General features: G+C 45.2%; 1 protein-coding gene across 1 annotated transcript in view; it reads right to left on the bottom strand.

The window, feature by feature from the left end:
• LOC142920805 (gap junction gamma-1 protein-like) overlaps positions 1-12,498 on the bottom strand; it is a 29,980-nt gene extending 17,482 nt beyond the window's left edge. The window contains exon 1 of the mRNA XM_076062890.1: positions 12,390-12,498. The gene's annotated coding sequence lies outside the window, so the exon portion shown is untranslated. The remainder of the gene's footprint in view (positions 1-12,389) is intronic.
• Positions 12,499-26,091: the final 13,593 nt, after the last annotated feature.

Genomic DNA, 26,091 nt, shown 5'->3' with positions numbered 1-26,091 from the left:
GCATCTACATCTGCAGAACGTGAAGAACCAGTGGCATGTACATCTGTAGAATATGAAGAACCAGTGGCATCTACATCTGCAGAACGTGAAGAACCAGTGGCATCTACATCTGCAGAACGTGAAGAACCAGCGGCATCTACATCTGCAGAACGTGAAGAACCAGTGGCATCTACATCTGCAGAACGTGAAGAACCAGTTGCATCTACATCTACAGAACATGAAGAACCAGTGGCATCTACATCTGCAGATCGTGAAGAACCAGTGGCATCTACATCTGTAGAACGTGAAGAACCAATGGCATCTACATCTGCAGAATGTGAAGAACCAGTGGCATCATCGTCTGCAGAATGCGAAGAACCAGTGACATCTACATATGCAGAACGTGAAGAACCAGTGGCATCTACATCTGCAGAACGCAAAGAACCAGTGGTATCTACGTCTACTGAACGTGAAGAACCAGTGGCATCTACATCTGAAAAACGTGAAGAACCAGTTACATCTACATCTGCAGAACACGAAGAACCAGTGGCATCTACATCTACAGAACGTGAAGAACCAGTGGCATCTACATCTACAGAACGTGAAGAACCAGTTGCATCTACATCTGCAGAACATGAAGAACCAGTGGCATCTAAATCTGCAGAACACGAAGAACCAGTGGCATCTACATCTGCAGAACATGATGAACCAGTGGCATCTACATCTGCAGAACGTGAAGAACCAGTTGCATCTACATCTGCAGAACGTGAAGAACCAGTTGCATCTACATCTACAGAACGTGAAGAACCAGTGGCATCTACATCTGCAGAACGTGAAGAACCAGTGGCATCTACATCTACAGAACATGAAGAACCAGTGGCATCTACATCTGCAGAACGTGAAGAACCAGTGGCATCTACATCTGCAGAACGTGAAGAACCAGTGGCATCTACATCTGCAGAACGCAAAGAACCAGTGGCATATACACCTGCAGAACGTGAAGAACCAGTGGCATCTAAATCTGCAGAAGATGAAGAACCAGTGGCATCTACATCTGCAGAAAACGAAGAACCAGTGGCATCTACATCTGCAGAACATGATGAACCAGTGGCATCTACACCTGCAGAACGTGAAGAACCAGTTGCATCTACATCTGCAGAACGTGAAGAACCAGTTGTATCGACATCTACAGAACGTGAAGAACCAGTGGCATCTACATCTGCAGATCGTGAAGAACCAGTGGCATCTACATCTGCAGAACGTGAAGAACCAGTGGCATCTACATCTGCAGAACGTGAAGAACCAGTTGAATCTACATCTACAGAACGTAAAGAACCAGTGGCATGTACATCTGCAGAACGTGAAGAACCAGTTGCATCTACATATACAGAACATGAAGAACCAGTGGCATCTACATCTGCAGAACGTGAAGAACCAGTGCCATCTACATCTGCAGAACGTGAAGAACTAGTGGCATCTGCAGAACATGAAAAACCAGTGGCATCTACGTCTACTGAACGTGAAGAACCAATGGCATCTACATCTGCAGAACGTGAAGAACCAGTGGCATCTACATCTGCAGAACATGATGAACAGTGGCATCTACATCTGCAGAACGGGAAGAACCAGTGGCATCTACATCAACAGAACGTGAAGAACCAGTGGCATCAACATCTGCAGAACGTGAAGCACCAATGGCATCTACATCTCCAGAACGTGAAGAACCAGTGGCATCTAAATCTGCAGAACGTGAAGAACCAGTGGCATCTACATCTGTAGAAGGTGAAGAACCAATGGCATCTACATCTGCAGAATGTGAAGAACCAGTGGCATCTACATCTACAAAAAGTGAAGAACCATTGGCATCTACAGCTACAGAACGCAAAGAACCAGTGGCATCTGCGTCTGCAGAACGCGAAGAACCAGTGACATCTACATCTGCAGAACGTGAAGAACCAGTGGCATCTACATCTGCAGAGCGCAAAGAACCAGTGGCATATACACCTGCAGAACGTGAAGAACCAGTGGCATCTAAATCTGCAGAACATGAAGAACCAGTGGCATCTACATCTGCAGAACACGAAGAACCAGTGGCATCTACATCTGCAGAACATGATGAACCAGTGGCATCTACATCTGTAGAATGTGAATAACCAGTTGCATCTACATCTACAGAACGTGAAGAACCAGTGGCATCTACATCTGCAGAACGTGAAGAACCAGTTGCATCTACATCTACAGAACATGAAGAGCCAGTGGCATCTACATCTGCAGAACGTGAAGAACCAGTGGCATCTACATCTGTAGAACGTGAAGAACCAATGGCATCTACATCTGCAGAATGTGAAGAACCGGTGGCATCATCGTCTGCAGAATGCGAAGAACCAGTGACATCTACATATGCAGAACGTGAAGAACCAGTGGCATCTACATCTGCAGAACGCAAAGAACAAGTGGTATCTACGTCTACTGAACGTGAAGAACCAGTGGCATCTACATCTGCAGAACGTGAAGAACCAGTTACATCTACATCTGCAGAACACGAAGAACCAGTGGCATCTACATCTGCAGAACATGATGAACCAGTGGCATCTACATCTACAGAACATGAAGAACCAGTGGCATCTACATCTACAGAACGTGAAGAACCAGTGGCATCTACAGAACGTGAAGAACCAGTGGCATCTACATCTACAGAACGTGAAGAATCAGTGGCATCTACATCTGCAGAACATGAAGAACCAGTTGCATCTACATCTACAGAACGTGAAGAACCAGTGGCATCTACATCTGCAGAACGTGAATAACCAGTTGCATCTACATCTACAGAACACGAAGAACCAGTGGGATCTACATCTGCAGAACGTGATGAATCAGTTGCATCTACATCTACAGAACGTGAAGAACCAGTGGCATCTAAATCTACAGAACACGAAGAACCAATGGCATCTACACCTGCAGAACGTGAAGAACCTGTTGCATCTACATCTACAGAACGTGAAGAACCTGTTGCATCTACATCTACAGAACGTGAAGAAACCAGTGGCATCTACATCTACAGAACGTGAAGAACCAGTTGTATCTACATCTACAGAACATGAAGAAGCAGTGGCATCTACATCTGCAGAACGTGAAGAACCAGTGGCATGTACATCTGTAGAATATGAAGAACCAGTGGCATCTACATCTGCAGAACGTGAAGAACCAGTGGCATCTACATCTGCAGAACGTGAAGAACCAGCGGCATCTACATCTGCAGAACGTGAAGAACCAGTGGCATCTACATCTGCAGAACGTGAAGAACCAGTTGCATCTACATCTACAGAACATGAAGAACCAGTGGCATCTACATCTGCAGATCGTGAAGAACCAGTGGCATCTAAATCTGTAGAACGTGAAGAACCAATGGCATCTACATCTGCAGAATGTGAAGAACCAGTGGCATCATCGTCTGCAGAATGCGAAGAACCAGTGACATCTACATATGCAGAACGTGAAGAACCAGTGGCATCTACATCTGCAGAACGCAAAGAACCAGTGGTATCTACGTCTACTGAACGTGAAGAACCAGTGGCATCTACATCTGAAAAACGTGAAGAACCAGTTACATCTACATCTGCAGAACACGAAGAACCAGTGGCATCTACATCTACAGAACGTGAAGAACCAGTGGCATCTACATCTACAGAACGTGAAGAACCAGTTGCATCTACATCTGCAGAACATGAAGAACCAGTGGCATCTAAATCTGCAGAACACGAAGAACCAGTGGCATCTACATCTGCAGAACATGATGAACCAGTGGCATCTACATCTGCAGAACGTGAAGAACCAGTTGCATCTACATCTGCAGAACGTGAAGAACCAGTTGCATCTACATCTACAGAACGTGAAGAACCAGTGGCATCTACATCTGCAGAACGTGAAGAACCAGTGGCATCTACATCTACAGAACATGAAGAACCAGTGGCATCTACATCTGCAGAACGTGAAGAACCAGTGGCATCTACATCTGCAGAACGTGAAGAACCAGTGGCATCTACATCTGCAGAACGCAAAGAACCAGTGGCATATACACCTGCAGAACGTGAAGAACCAGTGGCATCTAAATCTGCAGAAGATGAAGAACCAGTGGCATCTACATCTGCAGAAAACGAAGAACCAGTGGCATCTACATCTGCAGAACATGATGAACCAGTGGCATCTACACCTGCAGAACGTGAAGAACCAGTTGCATCTACATCTGCAGAACGTGAAGAACCAGTTGTATCGACATCTACAGAACGTGAAGAACCAGTGGCATCTACATCTGCAGATCGTGAAGAACCAGTGGCATCTACATCTGCAGAACGTGAAGAACCAGTGGCATCTACATCTGCAGAACGTGAAGAACCAGTTGAATCTACATCTACAGAACGTAAAGAACCAGTGGCATGTACATCTGCAGAACGTGAAGAACCAGTTGCATCTACATATACAGAACATGAAGAACCAGTGGCATCTACATCTGCAGAACGTGAAGAACCAGTGCCATCTACATCTGCAGAACGTGAAGAACTAGTGGCATCTGCAGAACATGAAAAACCAGTGGCATCTACGTCTACTGAACGTGAAGAACCAATGGCATCTACATCTGCAGAACGTGAAGAACCAGTGGCATCTACATCTGCAGAACATGATGAACAGTGGCATCTACATCTGCAGAACGGGAAGAACCAGTGGCATCTACATCAACAGAACGTGAAGAACCAGTGGCATCAACATCTGCAGAACGTGAAGCACCAATGGCATCTACATCTCCAGAACGTGAAGAACCAGTGGCATCTAAATCTGCAGAACGTGAAGAACCAGTGGCATCTACATCTGTAGAAGGTGAAGAACCAATGGCATCTACATCTGCAGAATGTGAAGAACCAGTGGCATCTACATCTACAAAAAGTGAAGAACCATTGGCATCTACAGCTACAGAACGCAAAGAACCAGTGGCATCTGCGTCTGCAGAACGCGAAGAACCAGTGACATCTACATCTGCAGAACGTGAAGAACCAGTGGCATCTACATCTGCAGAGCGCAAAGAACCAGTGGCATATACACCTGCAGAACGTGAAGAACCAGTGGCATCTAAATCTGCAGAACATGAAGAACCAGTGGCATCTACATCTGCAGAACACGAAGAACCAGTGGCATCTACATCTGCAGAACATGATGAACCAGTGGCATCTACATCTGTAGAATGTGAATAACCAGTTGCATCTACATCTACAGAACGTGAAGAACCAGTGGCATCTACATCTGCAGAACGTGAAGAACCAGTTGCATCTACATCTACAGAACATGAAGAGCCAGTGGCATCTACATCTGCAGAACGTGAAGAACCAGTGGCATCTACATCTGTAGAACGTGAAGAACCAATGGCATCTACATCTGCAGAATGTGAAGAACCGGTGGCATCATCGTCTGCAGAATGCGAAGAACCAGTGACATCTACATATGCAGAACGTGAAGAACCAGTGGCATCTACATCTGCAGAACGCAAAGAACAAGTGGTATCTACGTCTACTGAACGTGAAGAACCAGTGGCATCTACATCTGCAGAACGTGAAGAACCAGTTACATCTACATCTGCAGAACACGAAGAACCAGTGGCATCTACATCTGCAGAACATGATGAACCAGTGGCATCTACATCTGCAGAACGTGAAGAACAAGTTGCATATACATCTGCAGAACGTGAAGAACCAGTGGCATCTACATCTGAAGAACGTGAAGAACCAGTGGCATCTACATCTGCAGAACTTGAAAGACCAGTGGCATCTACATCTGCAGAACGTGAAGAACCAGTGGAATCTACATCTACAGAACGTGAAGAATCAGTGGCATCATTGGAAACCTCATTTGCCAGTAACAAAATATGATAATTGTTTTTTTACCCTTTTATCTGGCAACAAAACTGACACCTTTTTTACAAGCAGTCATGTTTACATTGACCACAATGCCTGCGGTCGGAACGCAAACAAAAAACAACTCTGATAATGTATGCACTGTCCTTGAAATTGATTGGTCCACACCTGAGACAGGTTTCTTTAGAGCCTCGTCTCACATGGTGTTGGACCAATACATTATTAGAGTTGTTTTTTGTTTGCGTTCCGACCGCAGGCATTGTGGTCAATGTAAACATGACTCCTTGTAAAAAAGGTGTCAGTTTTGTTGCCAGAATAAAGGGTAAAAAAACAATTATCATATTTTGTTACTGGCAAATGAGGTTTCCAATGGTGTAAATGCTTACCCTGAGCTCAAATACTCTGATGGTGCATTGTCTTTGAGTTGTGCACCTTTTGGCGTCTTCTGGTCCAACACCATGTGAGACGAGGCTCTAAAGAAAGTTGTCTCAGGTGTGGACCAATCAATTTCAAGGACAGTGCATACATTATCAGAGTTGTTTTTTGTTTGCGTTCCGAGGGCAGGTATTGTGGTCAATGTAAACATGACTCCTTGTAAAAAAGATGTCAGTTTTGTTGCCAGATAAAAGGGTAAAAAAACAATTATCAATCAGTGGCATCTACATCTGCGAACTTGAAAAAACAGTGGCATCTACATCTGCAGAATGTGAAGAACCAGTGGCATCTACATCTACAGAACGTGAAGAACCAGTTGCATCAACATCTGCAAAATGCGAAGAACCAGTGGCATCTACATCTGCAGAACGTAAAGAACCAGTGGCATCTACATCTACAGAACGTAAAGAATCAGTGGCATCTCCATCTGCAGAACGTGAAGAACCAGTTGCATCTATATCTAGAGAACGTGAAGAGCCAGTGGCATCTACATCTGCAGAACGTGAAGAACCAGTTGCATCTACATCTGCAGAATGTGAAGAACTAGTGGCATTTACATCTACAGAACGCGAAGAACCAGTGGCATCTACATCTACTGAACGTGGAGAACCAGTGGCATCTATGTCTACTAAATGTGAAGAACCAGTGGCATCTGCATCTGCAGAACGTGAAGAACCAGTTGCATCTACATCTGCAGAACGTGAAGAACTAGTGACATCTACATCTGCAGAACGTGAAGAACCAGTGACATCTAGATCTGCAGAACATGAAGAACCAGCAGCATTTAGATCTGCAGAACATGAGGAATCAGTGGCATCTACATCTGCAGAACGTGAAGAACCAGTGGCATCTAGATCTGCAGAACATGAAGAACCAGTAGCATCTAGATGTGCAGAACATGAAGAATCAATGGCATCTACATCTGCAGAACGTGAAGAACCAGTGGCATCTACATCTACAGAACATGAAGAACCAGTGGCATCTACATCTGCAGAACGTGAAGAACCAGTGGCATCTACATCTGCAGAACGTGAAGAACCAGTGGCATCTACATCTGCAGAACGCAAAGAACCAGTGGCATATACACCTGCAGAACGTGAAGAACCAGTGGCATCTAAATCTGCAGAAGATGAAGAACCAGTGGCATCTACATCTGCAGAAAACGAAGAACCAGTGGCATCTACATCTGCAGAACATGATGAACCAGTGGCATCTACACCTGCAGAACGTGAAGAACCAGTTGCATCTACATCTGCAGAACGTGAAGAACCAGTTGTATCGACATCTACAGAACGTGAAGAACCAGTGGCATCTACATCTGCAGATCGTGAAGAACCAGTGGCATCTACATCTGCAGAACGTGAAGAACCAGTGGCATCTACATCTGCAGAACGTGAAGAACCAGTTGAATCTACATCTACAGAACGTAAAGAACCAGTGGCATGTACATCTGCAGAACGTGAAGAACCAGTTGCATCTACATATACAGAACATGAAGAACCAGTGGCATCTACATCTGCAGAACGTGAAGAACCAGTGCCATCTACATCTGCAGAACGTGAAGAACTAGTGGCATCTGCAGAACATGAAAAACCAGTGGCATCTACGTCTACTGAACGTGAAGAACCAATGGCATCTACATCTGCAGAACGTGAAGAACCAGTGGCATCTACATCTGCAGAACATGATGAACAGTGGCATCTACATCTGCAGAACGGGAAGAACCAGTGGCATCTACATCAACAGAACGTGAAGAACCAGTGGCATCAACATCTGCAGAACGTGAAGCACCAATGGCATCTACATCTCCAGAACGTGAAGAACCAGTGGCATCTAAATCTGCAGAACGTGAAGAACCAGTGGCATCTACATCTGTAGAAGGTGAAGAACCAATGGCATCTACATCTGCAGAATGTGAAGAACCAGTGGCATCTACATCTACAAAAAGTGAAGAACCATTGGCATCTACAGCTACAGAACGCAAAGAACCAGTGGCATCTGCGTCTGCAGAACGCGAAGAACCAGTGACATCTACATCTGCAGAACGTGAAGAACCAGTGGCATCTACATCTGCAGAGCGCAAAGAACCAGTGGCATATACACCTGCAGAACGTGAAGAACCAGTGGCATCTAAATCTGCAGAACATGAAGAACCAGTGGCATCTACATCTGCAGAACACGAAGAACCAGTGGCATCTACATCTGCAGAACATGATGAACCAGTGGCATCTACATCTGTAGAATGTGAATAACCAGTTGCATCTACATCTACAGAACGTGAAGAACCAGTGGCATCTACATCTGCAGAACGTGAAGAACCAGTTGCATCTACATCTACAGAACATGAAGAGCCAGTGGCATCTACATCTGCAGAACGTGAAGAACCAGTGGCATCTACATCTGTAGAACGTGAAGAACCAATGGCATCTACATCTGCAGAATGTGAAGAACCGGTGGCATCATCGTCTGCAGAATGCGAAGAACCAGTGACATCTACATATGCAGAACGTGAAGAACCAGTGGCATCTACATCTGCAGAACGCAAAGAACAAGTGGTATCTACGTCTACTGAACGTGAAGAACCAGTGGCATCTACATCTGCAGAACGTGAAGAACCAGTTACATCTACATCTGCAGAACACGAAGAACCAGTGGCATCTACATCTGCAGAACATGATGAACCAGTGGCATCTACATCTGCAGAACGTGAAGAACAAGTTGCATATACATCTGCAGAACGTGAAGAACCAGTGGCATCTACATCTGAAGAACGTGAAGAACCAGTGGCATCTACATCTGCAGAACTTGAAAGACCAGTGGCATCTACATCTGCAGAACGTGAAGAACCAGTGGAATCTACATCTACAGAACGTGAAGAATCAGTGGCATCATTGGAAACCTCATTTGCCAGTAACAAAATATGATAATTGTTTTTTTACCCTTTTATCTGGCAACAAAACTGACACCTTTTTTACAAGCAGTCATGTTTACATTGACCACAATGCCTGCGGTCGGAACGCAAACAAAAAACAACTCTGATAATGTATGCACTGTCCTTGAAATTGATTGGTCCACACCTGAGACAGGTTTCTTTAGAGCCTCGTCTCACATGGTGTTGGACCAATACATTATTAGAGTTGTTTTTTGTTTGCGTTCCGACCGCAGGCATTGTGGTCAATGTAAACATGACTCCTTGTAAAAAAGGTGTCAGTTTTGTTGCCAGAATAAAGGGTAAAAAAACAATTATCATATTTTGTTACTGGCAAATGAGGTTTCCAATGGTGTAAATGCTTACCCTGAGCTCAAATACTCTGATGGTGCATTGTCTTTGAGTTGTGCACCTTTTGGCGTCTTCTGGTCCAACACCATGTGAGACGAGGCTCTAAAGAAAGTTGTCTCAGGTGTGGACCAATCAATTTCAAGGACAGTGCATACATTATCAGAGTTGTTTTTTGTTTGCGTTCCGAGGGCAGGTATTGTGGTCAATGTAAACATGACTCCTTGTAAAAAAGATGTCAGTTTTGTTGCCAGATAAAAGGGTAAAAAAACAATTATCAATCAGTGGCATCTACATCTGCGAACTTGAAAAAACAGTGGCATCTACATCTGCAGAATGTGAAGAACCAGTGGCATCTACATCTACAGAACGTGAAGAACCAGTTGCATCAACATCTGCAAAATGCGAAGAACCAGTGGCATCTACATCTGCAGAACGTAAAGAACCAGTGGCATCTACATCTACAGAACGTAAAGAATCAGTGGCATCTCCATCTGCAGAACGTGAAGAACCAGTTGCATCTATATCTAGAGAACGTGAAGAGCCAGTGGCATCTACATCTGCAGAACGTGAAGAACCAGTTGCATCTACATCTGCAGAATGTGAAGAACTAGTGGCATTTACATCTACAGAACGCGAAGAACCAGTGGCATCTACATCTACTGAACGTGGAGAACCAGTGGCATCTACGTCTACTAAATGTGAAGAACCAGTGGCATCTGCATCTGCAGAACGTGAAGAACCAGTTGCATCTACATCTGCAGAACGTGAAGAACTAGTGACATCTACATCTGCAGAACGTGAAGAACCAGTGACATCTAGATCTGCAGAACATGAAGAACCAGCAGCATTTAGATCTGCAGAACATGAGGAATCAGTGGCATCTACATCTGCAGAACGTGAAGAACCAGTGGCATCTAGATCTGCAGAACATGAAGAACCAGTAGCATCTAGATGTGCAGAACATGAAGAATCAATGGCATCTACATCTGCAGCACGTGAAGAACCAGTTGCATCTACATCTACAGAACATGAAGAGCCAGTGGAATCTACATCTGCAGAACGTGAAGAACCAGTTGCATCTACATCTGCAGAACGTGAAGAACCAGTGGCATCTACATCTACTGAACGTGAAGAACCAGTGGCATCTACATCTGCAGAACGTGAAGAACTAGTGGCATCCACATCTGCAGAACGTGAAGAACCAGTGGCATCTACATCTACAGAACATGAAGAACTAGTGGCATCTACATCTGCAGAACGTGTAGAACCAGTGGCACCTAGATCTGCAGAACATGAAGAACCAGTAGCATCTAGATCTGCAGAACATGAAGAATCAGTGGCATCTACATCTGCAGCACGTGAAGAACCAGTTGCATCTACATCTACAGAACGTGAAGAGCCAGTGGAATCTACATCTGCAGAACATGACGAACCAGTTGCATATACATCTGCAGAACATGAAGAAACAGTGGCATTTACATCTTCAGAATGTGAACAACCAGTTGCATCTACATCTAGAGAACGTGAAGAACGAGTGGCATCTACGTCTACTGAACATGAAGAACCAGTGGCATCTACATCTGCAGAACGTGAAGAACTAGTGACATCTACATCTGCAGAACGTGAAGAACCAGTGGCATCTACATCTACAGAACATGAAGAACCAGTGGCATCTACATCTGCAGAACACGAAGAACCAGTAGCATTTAGATCTGCAGAAAATGAAGAACCAGTGGCATCTACATCTGTAGAACATGAAGAACCAGTGGCATCTACATCTGCAGAACGTGAAGAACTAGTGGCATCTACATCTGCAGAACACGAAGAACCAGTGGCGTCTAGATCTGCAGAACGTGTAGAACCAGTGGCATCTAGATCTGCAGAAATGAAGAACCAGTGGCATCTAGATGTGCAGAACGTGAAAAACCAGTTGCATCTACATCTGCAGCACGTGAAGAACCAGTTGCATCTACATCTACAGAACGTGAAGAGCCAGTGGAATCTACATCTGCAGAACATGACGAACCAGTTGCATCTACATCTGCAGAACATGAAGAAACAGTGGCATTTACATCTACATAATGTGAACAACCAGTGGCATCTACATCTACAGAACGTGAAGAACGAGTGGCATCTACGTCTACTGAACGTGAAGAACCAGTGGCATCTACATCTGCAGAACGTGAAGAACTAGTGAAATCTACATCTGCAGAACGTGAAGAACCAGTGGCATCTACATCTACAGAACATGAAGAACCAGTGGCATCTAGATCTGCAGAACATGAAGAACCAGTGGCATCTACATCTGTAGAACGTGAAGAACTAGTGGCATCTACATCTGTAGAACGTGAAGAACCAGTGGCATCTACATCTGCAGAACGTGAAGAATTAGTGACATCTACATCTGCAGAACACGAAGAACCAGTGGCGTCTAGATCTGCAGAACGTGTAGAACCAGTGGCATCTAGATCTGCAGAACGTGAAGAACCAGTAGCATTTACATCTGCAGAACATGAAGAACCAGTGGCGTCTAGATCTGCAGAACATGCAGAACCAGTGGCATCTACATCTACAGAACGTGTAGAGCCAGTGGCATCTAGATCTGTAGAATATGAAGAACCAGTGGCATCTACATCTACAGCGCTCCATCTCTTCTCTAGCTGTTTAGGCGTCCGCTCGCACGCACACAAACACAGATCTCGGGGCCGGGGCCACAGCAGCAAAGGGGAGACAAAGACGGCAGCGGCTGCGTGGGAGACAGCGCAGAGAGAGAGGGAAGGGTGGTGGAGTCAGACCTCTGTTGGAGCGCCCGGGAGCCCAGGAGACGTCCCGAGCAGCTGGGAGATGACGCAGAGAGATGAGAGACAGGGACAGCACCTGGCTAGGACGCCATCTTTCTGCCCCCCCTCACTTCCAGCCCCTCCCCCTCACTTCACCCCCTCCACATCCGCCCCTCCCCCACATCCGGCCCCTCCTTCGTCCTCGCTTTGGACCCTCCCCCTGGCCCCTCCCCTCACTTATGCCCCTCCCCCCCTCGCTTCCGGCCCTCCTCTCCCCCCCGTCACCTCCCTCACCTCCGCCCCCCCCCTCGCCCCTCACTTCAGACCCCGCCCCCCCTCACTTCCGGCTCCTCCCTCCTCATTCCCCTCCATTCCCCCCCTGTTGTGCGCGAGGGGTTCGCACCATGAGCTGGAGAACCCAAAACTATCCGCAGACTACCTGGTGCTAGATCTCCTCTCTGTTTAAAAGAACACATTTGAACAAATTTTGACCTCGGGTCTTTGCTCATCTACCGGCTTCACATTCCCTATTGCCGTACAAAAACCGGAGGAAGGGCCTTTGCTATTGATGCCCCCAGGGTCTGGAATGCTATTGCCAATAAACTGCAACTTGAATCGCTACCAATGAGATCTTCACTCAAAACTGCTCTAGAGGAGTTGTACACCCTAGCTTGCCACTGCTATTCAGTGGCCTAAAATAAAATAAAATGTTTCATACCGGATGACCGCTGCAAAGTATTATCTGTTTTGTGATTTAGTGTGCTGATCTTAAAGGTGCATTGAAAAATTTGATACTCCGACTGATGCTCCTGTTGTTTGTGGAGTGACTCATGCAGCCAGCTGTCGCTCTATGATCACTGTTACATTGCATTTATGGCTTTATTTTGGTGATTTCTAAAAGTTTTTTGGTTTGGCCATGTTTTTGTTTATTGTAGTACGGAGTTAGGCTGATGGCCTTAATCTTAGTTTTCTTGTTGTTGTTTGACTTGCATCCCAATGGGATTTTTGCACACAGCGTTGGTGTATGGTGCTATTTCAGGTTATTTTGATGTTTTTTTTCCTGGATTTTCTGTTTGCACATGCACAAAGTCATTTCAAGATGTTTTCTTGTTCATGTTTTTGTTTGTTTGTTTGCGTTGCACCCGATTCAAGAGCCGAATGGCTCACAGGGCTATACCAAATAAATGAAACTATGAAACTATGAGAAGGGATGGACTGATGCGGCACAGGAGTATTTGGAGCTGAGTGGACTTGCCGACCAGCGGTGCCAAGATTAGCCTCTGTGGAGGAGTTTCCTGAAGAACGCTACTGGGCAGTAGAGGCAGTCGCCCTCCCAACAACAGCAGTGGTTGGAGAAGCGACGCTCACAACAACGAGCGTTGCACTGGGCGGATAAAATACAGCGAGTTGGCACAATGGGGAGCACAGGTGGTGAAACAGCCAGTCATCTCGGTCAGTCTGTCCCGTGACCGGCTCGCAGAGAGCCTTCGATACTTCACGTGGCCTCAAAGTGTGCACTTTAAGTGCACCTAACCTGGCACAAGCGCTGTGGTCACGTCACCGCCACTTTATGGCAGTTCTGCATGGGTGCTAAAGAATCAACTAATGTCACCTGCTGGGTCTGTCCCGTGACCTCCTACACCTAGCCTGGCACAGTGGTGCATCTGCCAGTCATCTCGGTCAGTCAACTAATGCCACCTGCTGGGTCTGTCCCGTGACCTCCTGCACCTAGCCTGGCACAGGTTCCAACGCGTTCTACCCTCCCGTCAATCCCCGCAGCTGCTACCGCTGCTGCTGCTGCTGTACAACAGCGACCTCTCTCAGATCTGCGTAACAGTCTCCCACCATGTGGCTTGTCATCTCTTCCCCTAGGTCGCTGGAGAAACACTCCATCCCATACAGGACCTGTGTCCACAGTCCCCCCTCCACGCCTCCGCTATCACAGAAGGATTTTCTTTGTCCTTCCGCTTGCTCAACGCCTTCAGGGGCGTCGTTCGGCGCTCAAAAGTATTTTGAAACTTTGACTTTATTTTCACAACTGTGGAAAATTACATCTCTCGACCATTTACTGAAACTGGTAATACGATCAGAGGATTAGATATGCAACACCAACCGTGAAATGTTTTTATTAGATAAACTACATTATAAAAAAAACATTAACTTATACAAGTTGTGTTGCAGGCAAGGAAATTACTGTTATGATGAAGACCATCCGTAAAGAATATAAGTGACGCAATTTTACTAGAACACCTCAGTCAGACGTTTCAAAATCAATTTACCAACTCAGAAAATCCCTCTAAATATTTTCAGAAAGTTCTTCATAGCATCCTCAGCGTCCTCCGTTTGTTGTACGCTAAAATGCCGAACAACAACGACCAGCATTACAATTAGTGCGTCAATTTAAAATAATCCTCACAGTAGGCCATATTATTCACCATATAGACTATAGTCACTATACTTATTAACCCAGGAAAACATCGGTCAAAAATTACATCACTCCAATAGGGGGCGTCAATTGCTATGAATACAGTAGAAAGGTTTTTGTTTGGGTTAGATCGCATAAATGTGTCGTTAACACACCACCGCCCAACACAGCCAATTAGTAAGGTTTGTCACGTAAACAAGACGTGCCAATTAGTTCATACTTAAGCCCCACCGGTGTGTTGCAGAGTAAACGCACGGATCTGGCTGTCCGCCTGATGATGCTGGTTGTAATCACTGGCGAAACGTCGTGCTCAGATTTTAAATGTTGTGGATTTGCTCTCCGTTACATCGACGTGCTGTACTAGTAAGGTTTTTTTGGAGGGGGGGGTTATATCGCGCAAATATAAATGTGTGGTTAAACCCGCCACCACCCGACATAGCTGTGGCTCTAGGGTTTGGTGTTACATGTTATTTATGTAGTTTATTGTTAAAAATTCGGTCACAGTTCCTATGATCAATGTTACATTGCATTTATGGCTTTATTTTGGTGATTTATAAAAGTTTTTGGGTTTGGTAATGTTTTTGTTTATTGTAGTACGGAGTTAGACTGATGCCCTAATCTAAGTTTTCTTGTTTTTGTTTGACTTGCATCCCACTGGGATTTTTGCACACAGCGTTGGTGTGCAGTGCTATTTCAGGAATATTTTGATGTTTTTTCCTGGATTTTCTGTTTGCACATGCACAAAGTCACTTCAAGATGTTTTCTTATTCATGTTTTTTGTTTGTTGCGGTTGCACCCGATTCAAGAGCCGAATGGCTCACAGGGCTATACCAAATAATGAAATTATGAAACTATGAAAACTATGACATCTGAACAGAACATGCCAACTCGTTACCTGCACAGCACACCGGGTGTGTCGTGGAGTAAACCCACAACATTTACAAACTGAGTACGACGTTTCGCCAGTAATTACAACCAGCATCATCAGGCGATAGCCAGATTTGTGGAGACAGGAGGACAGAACAAATCTGGCTGTCGCCTGATGATGCTGGTCGCGAACACTGGCGAAACGTCGTACTCAGATTGTTAATGTTGTGGATTTGCTCTGCAACACACCGGCGTGCTGTACTAGTAACGAATTGGCACGTTCTGTTTACGTGACAAACCTTACTAGTTGGCTGTGTCGGGTGGTGGCGGGTTTAACGACACATTTACATTTTTGCGATCTAACCCAAGAAACCCACACCATTGATAAATGCACAACATTTACAAATTGCGTACTGTGACGCTTCGCTGGTAATTACACCCAGCTTCATGACTGGACTTGTGAGGGTTGCTCATGTTTAATATGGGAGGGTGGGTTGTTCTGATTCATTTTCTCTCAGGTGCAATTTCCTAAATATTTTTTTATAGGACACCAACGCGGACGGATTCTTTAAACATGCTTCACGACGATAGAAAGAAGGACAATAACCCGATCTAGAATACGATAAATTCTAACATTTTGAATGTATAAACTATGCCTTGATTCCCTTCCCCACTATTGACACACATTGCACAAGGTCACGAACCGACTGTGGCGGATGGCAATTTCTTGACAACCGAGTACAATCACTGTTTGAAGACTCAATGAACTCCCTGTTACGCACTCGTACGACAGCACCGTCACAAAGTGTTTCACTTCTTACCCCCGTAGGAAATTCAACCTTTCAATATACGGCGTACAATAGTGCAGGACTGTCATTTGCAAATTTGACTCCGGCAAGCAATGGCCAACTCATCTTAAAACAATGCCACGGGCTCTTTTAGCATCCTCTTCGAAGCAGACGGCGTGTCGTACTTAGCAGTTCATTGCCCGGCAGTAATATCCAGGGCAGTCCGCTAGATTCTAACCCCGGGACCTTTACAACAAGCGGGGGAAAAAACCCACTACCGCTGGGGCAGGTACTGTATAAGAACGTTAAATACGATAATACTGCACTGATGTTTGGGGCCCGTTGTTTAAAGCACCGATTTGTCTCACCTAGTGGAGCTTGGAGAAAAAAAACATGCGACTTTTGGAATCACCGTAGGATTTCTCACCGCATGCCACCTGAGATGTAAAAAAAAGAGTAAGCACTTAAACATCGCCCTCCAATCACAATCGTGTCAAAACACAAGATGTCATCGTGGCGGCAGCCGTTGATACCACGAGACTTCTCCAAGCGAGGGAAGAAGAAAGAAGCAAAGAGGGAGTTGTTGTGGTTAGCGCATGCAGAGCGTGGATGAGATTAAACAGTTCGGTAAACCGAGCGCTCAACATGTGTGTAGAGCATCTACATCCTTAGACCTCCTTTGCCAGTACCAAAATATAATAATAGGGTTTTTCCCCTTTTTTCTGGCAACAAAACTGAAACCTTTTTACAAGGATTCATGTCTGCATTAACCACAATACCTGCAGTCAAAATGCAAACAAAAAACATACTATGATAATATATGCATTGTCCTTGAAACTGATTGGTCCACACCAAGGGACGGCGGGTCTCGTGATGGGGGGAGGGGCAGTCACGTGCCTACGGGTGGGGGTGGGCGGGTCTCGTGATGGGGGGGAGGGGCAGTCACGTGCCTACTTGTGTGGGGGTGGGGAGTTTGGTGATGTGAGGTGACGAGAAGAAAGTGATTTGAGGTGCGGAGTTGAGGCGAGAGAGAGGAGGTGAGGCGAGCGAGAGGAGGTGAGGCGAGCGAGAGGAGGTGAGGCGAGGGAGAGGAGGTGAGGCGAGGAAGAGGAGGTGAGGCGAGAAAGAGGAGGTGAGGCGATAGAGAGGAGGTGAGGCAAGGAGCGAGGCGTGAGGTGGCTGAAATCCGGCAAGTGGAGGGAGCCACATTGCATTCATGGCTTTTATTTTGATTTCGAAAAGTTTTTTGTTTTGGCCATGTTTTTGTTTATTGTAGTATGGAGTTAGACTGATGGCCTTAATCTTAGTTGTCTTGTGGTTGTTGTTGTTGTTGTTTGACTTGCATTCCACTGGGATTTTTGCACACAGCGTTGGTGTACGGTGCTATTTCAGGAATATTTTGATGGTTTTTTTTCCTGGATTTTTCTGTTTGCATAGTCAACACAAAGTCACTTTAAGATGTTTTCTTGTTCATGTTTTTTGTTTGTTGAGGTTGCACCCGATTCAAGAGCCGAATGGCTCACAGGGCTATACCAAAATAAATGAAACTATGAACTAACTATGAACTATGCTTCGCCGTTCTTACCCTCACCGCGATCACGGCGGCAGCAAGCAGCGGCAAGCAGGGGCGGCACCGCTCCCCCATCGCCATGAGCCTCCTCCACTCAAGCCGCCGGCCGCGCCCGCACCGCCTCGTCCAGGCCCCGGCGTGGCTGGCCCTGCGCGCCACGCTGCGGTGCGATCCCCGCTGGGCCAGGACGCTCCGCGGCTCCGAGCTGATGGAGGCGCCGCGGTTCGCGTGCGGCACCGACGGCTTCTACGCGGCGTGGCGGGGCGAGGGCCGGGGCGGCCGGGGCGCCGGGGCGGGCGGCGTCGTGGACGAGTGCCGCTTCCGTTCCCGCTCGCCGACGCGACCGGAGCGGTACTGCGCTCCGCCTCGCGGCACGGGGGGGGGGCCCTCGAGACACGGGGGGGCCTCAAGGCACGGGGGGTCCTCAAGGCACGGGGGGGCCTTACTGACGAGCGCGCCGTGAAGAAAAAACACATTTTTTTTTAATTCCTTCTAGAAAAGTAGAGAAGGGGGGGTGGGGGGTTACGTAAAACAAAGCATTAAACAATCCCAAAAAAATCGAGTGCAACTGGGTTAAATGTTAATTAACCAAGTCACCAGGAATGTGTCCGATCTCACGCGATCTCGGAAGCTCAGCACGGTTGAGTCTGGATCGTGCGTCGATCGGTGACCACCATACAAACCGGCTTAGTGCAGGCTGCTGTTATGCTTCATGGTGGGCAGCTCTATCATCTTAATGCTCCTGCTCTCACCATAATCCTCACAACTCACATGGTGGAAAGCCCTCATCCAGTGGTGAATTAATAAAGTGATGTACAAATATAAGACAACGGTCTGATTTGCTCCCCAAAAAGGTAAGATTAAATCCCCATTAGCCTAATAAACTTAAAAAGCAATGTTTAAACAACCAAACTCGTAATTTGTTTTATTGATGGGGAATATTGCTGGGGAGATGCTTTATTGCTAGCCATGCTATCTTAATGTTTTACAGCTGTAATCCTCTTGTTACGTGTGCATTGCATCAATAAATTGAGAAATATTCAGATAATTAGCGCTGTAAATGCCTCGGAGGCCAATTTCATTTACCAAATATAATTTCAGGTAAGAATAGGAGGAATAAGAAGTGTGTTTAGTATAGAACATGCAGTGCAGTCGCCATCCATGTTAATGTAAGCCACAGGATGGCAGCAGCATGTATACACTGTTGATTAAAACCTTCCACTTTCATAACGAAAGCTGTTTTATAAGCAGACTTGAAGATAATGTTATAGTAAACGTGCGTATAATATGTTTTTAACATCTCTTTTTTAACATTTTTTTATTATACAACTAATTCCTAAATGTTACATGTATAATAAAAGGAATTCACTCGCAACACAAGACGATCGCTTGTGTTGCGATGGAAACGTGATATTGTTTTTATTTTCATTATTTTTTCTATCTACGTGGCTTTACCGAAAGACCCAAAGAATATAGAAATTACATTTTGTATGACTTACCCAACCAAGATGGTTCTTGTATCATATGCTAGATGTACTGTAATTGAACATTTGTCTTGGTTTTTGTTTCTGACCGTGCAGATATGCCTGACCGGGTGCCCTCAGGATGCCATGATTAAGATTAATAGAATCTGTCACGAGCATAATTTCAAGTTCTTTGCAGGAGATGTGTTTGGTTATCACAGCTACATGTTTATATTCTTAGCTCTTTCGGTAAAGTCACGTTTAAGGGAAACAATAAAATAATAAAATATATATAAAACAATGAAAATTATCACGATGTCTGAAATCCTGCGTCCTTTCACTGGAAAAACCACCTCTGCGGTACAAAATTCTACTCACCTGGTATCGACAATCAAGGGTATTTCCCTGTCCCCAGACGACCTGCTTGTCAGTTTTGATGTAGTTTCCTTATTCACCAAGGTTCCTGTACCTGACACCATCGCAATCATTGAAGACTTGGTTCATCAAGGACTAAACACTGAGGTACCCACCCTGGTGAGACTTTAACCAATACATACTTCACTTGGAATGGAACTTTCTACAAACAAACTGAGGGCACCCCAATGGGCTCCCCCCTTTCTCCAGTTATAGCTAACATTTTCATGGAGAAATTTGAGACTGACGCCATCCAGACTGCCACTCTGCACCCAACCTTATGAGAAGAGGTACGTGGATGACACCTTTGTCATCTGGCCACATGGCCGGCCTGCTCTAGACCAATTCTTCGACCACATCAATTCCATACACCCAGCCATCAGATTTACCATGGAAGTCGAAAAAGATGGCAAGCTACCTTTTTTGGATGTCCTAATTAAAAAGAGACCTGATGGTTCAATGAGCCACTCTGTCTACAGGAAAGCTACCCATACGGATGCTTATCTGAAACCGGATTCCCACCACCATCCATCACAGAAGAATTCTCTCATCAAGAGTATCATAGAGCCCAATGCATATCCGACCAGGAACACATAGGCAGTGAACTCAAGCACGTACACCAAGCTCTTAAGGCTAATGGTTACTCCGACTATACAATCCGCAAAGCTATCACTCAAACCATGAAGAAGGACCCTCTTGAGGAGCCTTTCAAAACCATCACTTTACCCTACATTGCGGGGATCACAAAAAAGATCTCCAAAATCTTGAATAAACACAAGATCCAGGTCCGTTTCAACACATTACATAAAATCCGTGATCTGGTTCCGTCTGTAAAAGATGTGATTCCGGACATACAGTACCCTGGTGTCTACAAACTAAGTTGCCTCTGTGGTAGTAGTTACATTGGAGAAACCAAACGCCATGTCTCGGACCGCATTCGTGAACACAAAGCAGACCTTAAACACGGTAGGACCAACACCTCGGCCATGGCAGATCATTGTTATAATTGAGTAGGCTCACATGACATTGACTTTTCCAAGACAGGTTCTTTGTAAGCCATCTGGCTACCATGAGAGATTCGTTCATGAGGCTATCCACATATACAAGTACAGAGACAATTTCAACCGAGAAGATGGATTCTGGCTTAGCAATCATTGGAAAGATTTGATAAACCATTTCAGGTCTTAATTGATTGTTCACGCTTACAGTGGCTTTCAGACAGCATGCATTAATTTTTTGTCTCCCCCCTCCTCTTTTCAGAACTTAGATGGGCTCGTCCTTCTAAATAAACTGCCAAATCGCTGCGCGTGGCGCTGACGTTTTTTTAAATATAAATAAATAAACCGTTCAAAAAAAAATTCATGCGAACCGGCACACCTGATGACGACCGTTTGTGTTATGGTCGAAACGTCGTGATAATTTTTATTGTTTATATATATTTTATTATTTTATTGTTTCCCTTCAATAATAAAATATATATAATGTATACTTTATTCTTTTTTTGTTTCCCTTCAACGTGACTTTACCGAAAGAGCTAAGAATGAGTTTATCAATCTCCATGACGACGATGATGATGATGATGAGGTTGTCAATCTCCATGACGACGATGATGATGACGAGTTTGTCAATCTCCATGACGACGATGATGATGACGAGTTTGTTAATCTCCATGACGACGATGATGATGACGTGTTTGTAAATCTCCATGACGATGATTATGATGAGTTTGTCAATCTCCATAACGACGATGATGATGACGAGTTTGTAAATCTCCATGACGATGATGTTGAGTTTGTCAATCTCCATGACGACGATGATGATGACGAGTTTGTAAATCTCCATGACGACGATGATGATGACGAGTTTGTAAATCTCCATGATGATGAGTTTGGAAATCTCCATGATAATGATGATGACGAGTTTGTTAATCTCCATGACGACGATGATGATGACAAGGTTGTAAATCTCCATGATGACGATGATGACGAGTTTGTCAATCTCCATGACGACGATGATGATGAGTTTGTAAATCTCCATGACGATGATGATGAGTTTGTAAATCTCCATGATGATGATTATGACGATGAGTTTGTCAATCTCCATGACGACGATGATGATGATGAGTTTGTAAATCTCCATGAAGATGATGATGAGTTTGTCAATCTCCATGACGATGACGATGAGTTTGTTAATCTCCATGACGACGATGATGATGATGACGAGTTTGTAAATCTCCATGACGATGATGATGACGAGTGTTAATCTCCATGACGACGACGACGATGATGATGACGAGTTTGTAAATCTCCATGACGACGACCTCCAAGCCTCGTGGAGCCTCCAGCAGCCCCCGTTGCCATGGCCACGGGCACAACCACTTGAAGACTTCAACCCGGGGTGGTGGTCGACATTGGGCGGTGGCAGCGTTCAGTGGCGATCATCTGCGTTGTGTCTGGCATTTGCGTGAGAGAGAGGGTTTCAAGTTTTCAAGTTTCATTGATTAGGTATAGCCCTGTGAGCCATGCGGCTCTTAAGTCGGGTGCAACCGCAACAAACAAAATTTGAACACAGAACATCTTAAAGCGACAATGCGTAACAGAAACATTCTGGAATAAACCAGCAAATATTCCACGCAAAAAAACATGTTAAAACGCTGTGTGTTAAAATCAATGTGGTGCAAGCCAACAACAACAACCATAAGACAATTTAGATTAACCATATGTTTTCGAATCACCAAAATAAAGCTGTAAAAACAATGTAACAACAGTAATCATAGGAACTGTGAATTTAAATTTAACAATAAACGATATACATAACACGTACGACAAAAAAACTGCAGCCATAGCTGGCAGCACGACACTCCCAGTGTATGATGTGTGAGTGAGTCAGCAGCAGAGTGAGTGAGTGTATGATGTGCGAGTCAGCGTATGATGAGTGAGTCAGCAGCAGCGTGAGTGAGTGTATGATGTGCGAGTCAGCGTATGAAGAGTGAGTTAGTGAATGATGTGTGAGCAAGTGTATGATGTGTGAGCGAGTTAGTGGCAGTGTGAGTGTATGATGTGTGAGTCAGCGCACGATGTGTTAGTCAGCGCATGATGAGTGAGTCAGTGTATGATGTGCAAGTGAGCCAGCAAACAATGAGTGAACCTGTGTATGATGAGTGAATGAGTCAGTGGTTGTGCGAGTGTATGATGTGTGAGTGAGTAAGCGCATGATGAGCGAGTCAGTGCATGATGTGTGAGTGAGTCAGTGCATGGTGTGAGTGAGTCAGTGCATGGTGTGAGTGAGTCAGTGTATGATGTGTGAGTGAGTCAGTGCATGGTGTGAGTGAGTCAGTGTATGATGTGTGAGTGAGTCAGTGCATAATGTGTGAGTGAGTCAGTGCATGGTGTGAGTGAGTCAGTGTATGTGTGAGAAAGTCAGTGTATGATGTGTGAGTGAGTCAGTGCATGGTGTGAGTGAGTCAGTGTATGATGTGTGAGTGAGTCAGTGCATTGTGTGAGTGAGTCAGTGTATGATGTGTGAGTGAGTCAGTGTATGATGTGTGAGTGAGTCAGTGCATGGTGTGAGTGAGTCAGTGTATGATGTTTGAGTGAGCCAGTGTATGATGTGTGAGTGAGTCAGTGTATGATGTGTGAGTGAGTCAGTGTATGATGTGTGAGTGAGTCAGTGCATGGTGTGAGTGAGTCAGTGTATGATGTGTGAGTGAGTCAGTGCATGGTGTGAGTAAGTCAGTGCATGGTGTGAGTGAGTCAGTGTATGATGTGTGAGTGAGACAGTGCATGGTGTGAGTGAGTCAGTGTATGATGTGTGAGTGAGTCAGTGCATGGTGTGAGTGAGTCAGTGCATGGTGTGAGTGAGTCAGTGTATGATGTGTGAGTGAGTCAGTGTATGATGTGTGAGTGAGTCAGTGTATGATGTGTGAGTGAGTCAGTGTATGATGTGTGAGTGAGTCAGTGCATGTGTGAGTGAGTCAGTGCATGGTGTGAGTGAGTCAGTGTATGATGTGAGAGTGAGTCAGTGTATGATGTGTGAGTGAGTCAGTGTATGATGTGTGAGTGAGTCAGTGTATGATGTGTGAGTGAGTCAGTGCATGATGTGTGAGTGAGTCAGTGTATGATGTGTGAGTGAGTCAGTGTATGATGTGTGAGTGAGTCAGTGTATGATGTGTGAGTGAGTCAGTGTATGGTGTGTGAGTGAGTCAGTGTATGATGTGTGAGTGAGTCAGTGTATGGTGTGTGAGTGAGTCAGTGTATGATGTGTGAGTGAGTCAGTGCATGGTGTGAGTGAGTCAGTGTATGATGTGTGAGTGAGTCAGTGCATAATGTGTGAGTGAGTCAGTGCATGGTGTGAGTGAGTCAGTGTATGTGTGAGAAAGTCAGTGTATGATGTGTGAGTGAGTCAGTGCATGGTGTGAGTGAGTCAGTGTATGATGTGTGAGTGAGTCAGTGCATTGTGTGAGTGAGTCAGTGTATGATGTGTGAGTGAGTCAGTGTATGATGTGTGAGTGAGTCAGTGCATGGTGTGAGTGAGTCAGTGTATGATGTTTGAGTGAGCCAGTGTATGATGTGTGAGTGAGTCAGTGTATGATGTGTGAGTGAGTCAGTGTATGATGTGTGAGTGAGTCAGTGTATGATGTGTGAGTGAGTCAGTGTATGATGTGTGAGTGAGTCAGTGTATGATGTGTGAGTGAGTCAGTGTATGATGTGTGAGTGAGTCAGTGTATGATGTGTGAGTGAGTCAGTGCATGGTGTGAGTGAGTCAGTGTATGATGTGTGAGTGAGTCAGTGCATGGTGTGAGTGAGTCAGTGCATGGTGTGAGTGAGTCAGTGTATGATGTGTGAGTGAGTCAGTGCATGGTGTGAGTGAGTCAGTGTATGATGTGTGAGTGAGTCAGTGCATGGTGTGAGTGAGTCAGTGCATGGTGTGAGTGAGTCAGTGTATGATGTGTGAGTGAGTCAGTGTATGATGTGTGAGTGAGTCAGTGTATGATGTGAGAGTGAGTCAGTGTATGATGTGTGAGTGAGTCAGTGTATGATGTGTGAGTGAGTCAGTGTATGATGTGTGAGTGAGTCAGTGCATGGTGTGAGTGAGTCAGTGTATGATGTTTGAGTGAGCCAGTGTATGATGTGTGAGTGAGTCAGTGTATGATGTGTGAGTGAGTCAGTGTATGATGTGTGAGTGAGTCAGTGTATGATGTGTGAGTGAGTCAGTGTATGATGTGTGAGTGAGTCAGTGTATGATGTGTGAGTGAGTCAGTGTATGATGTGTGAGTGAGTCAGTGTATGATGTGTGAGTGAGTCAGTGCATGGTGTGAGTGAGTCAGTGTATGATGTGTGAGTGAGTCAGTGCATGGTGTGAGTGAGTCAGTGCATGGTGTGAGTGAGTCAGTGTATGATGTGTGAGTGAGTCAGTGCATGGTGTGAGTGAGTCAGTGTATGATGTGTGAGTGAGTCAGTGCATGGTGTGAGTGAGTCAGTGCATGGTGTGAGTGAGTCAGTGTATGATGTGTGAGTGAGTCAGTGTATGATGTGTGAGTGAGTCAGTGTATGATGTGAGTGTGAGTCAGTGTATGATGTGTGAGTGAGTCAGTGTATGATGTGTGAGTGAGTCAGTGCATGATGTGTGAGTGAGTCAGTGTATGATGTGTGAGTGAGTCAGTGTATGATGTGTGAGTGAGTCAGTGTATGATGTGTGAGTGAGTCAGTGCATGGTGTGAGTGAGTCAGTGTATGATGTGTGAGTGAGTCAGTGCATGGTGTGAGTGAGTCAGTGTATGATGTGAGTGAGTCAGTGCATGGTGTGAGTGAGTCAGTGCATGGTGTGAGTGAGTCAGTGTATGATGTGTGAGTGAGTCAGTGTATGATGTGAGAGTGAGTCAGTGTATGATGTGTGAGTGAGTCAGTGTATGATGTGTGAGTGAGTCAGTGTATGATGTGTGAGTGAGTCAGTGTATGATGTGTGAGTGAGTCAGTGTATGGTGTGTGAGTGAGTCAGTGTATGATGTGTGAGTGAGTCAGTGTATGGTGTGTGAGTGAGTCAGTGTATGATGTGTGAGTGAGTCAGTGCATGGTGTGAGTGAGTCAGTGTATGATGTGTGAGTGAGTCAGTGCATAATGTGTGAGTGAGTCAGTGCATGGTGTGAGTGAGTCAGTGTATGATGTGTGAGTGAGTCAGTGCATGGTGTGAGT

Source organism: Petromyzon marinus, unplaced genomic scaffold (genome assembly GCF_048934315.1).
Source record: "Petromyzon marinus isolate PM22_M1 ecotype Great Lakes invasive population unplaced genomic scaffold, UKy_Petmar_22M1.pri1.0 PM_G_Scaffold_77, whole genome shotgun sequence".
Taxonomy (NCBI): Eukaryota; Metazoa; Chordata; class Hyperoartia; order Petromyzontiformes; family Petromyzontidae; genus Petromyzon; species Petromyzon marinus.
Note: the sequence above shows the minus strand (reverse complement) of the source record. Positions and strands in the feature narration are given on the sequence as shown.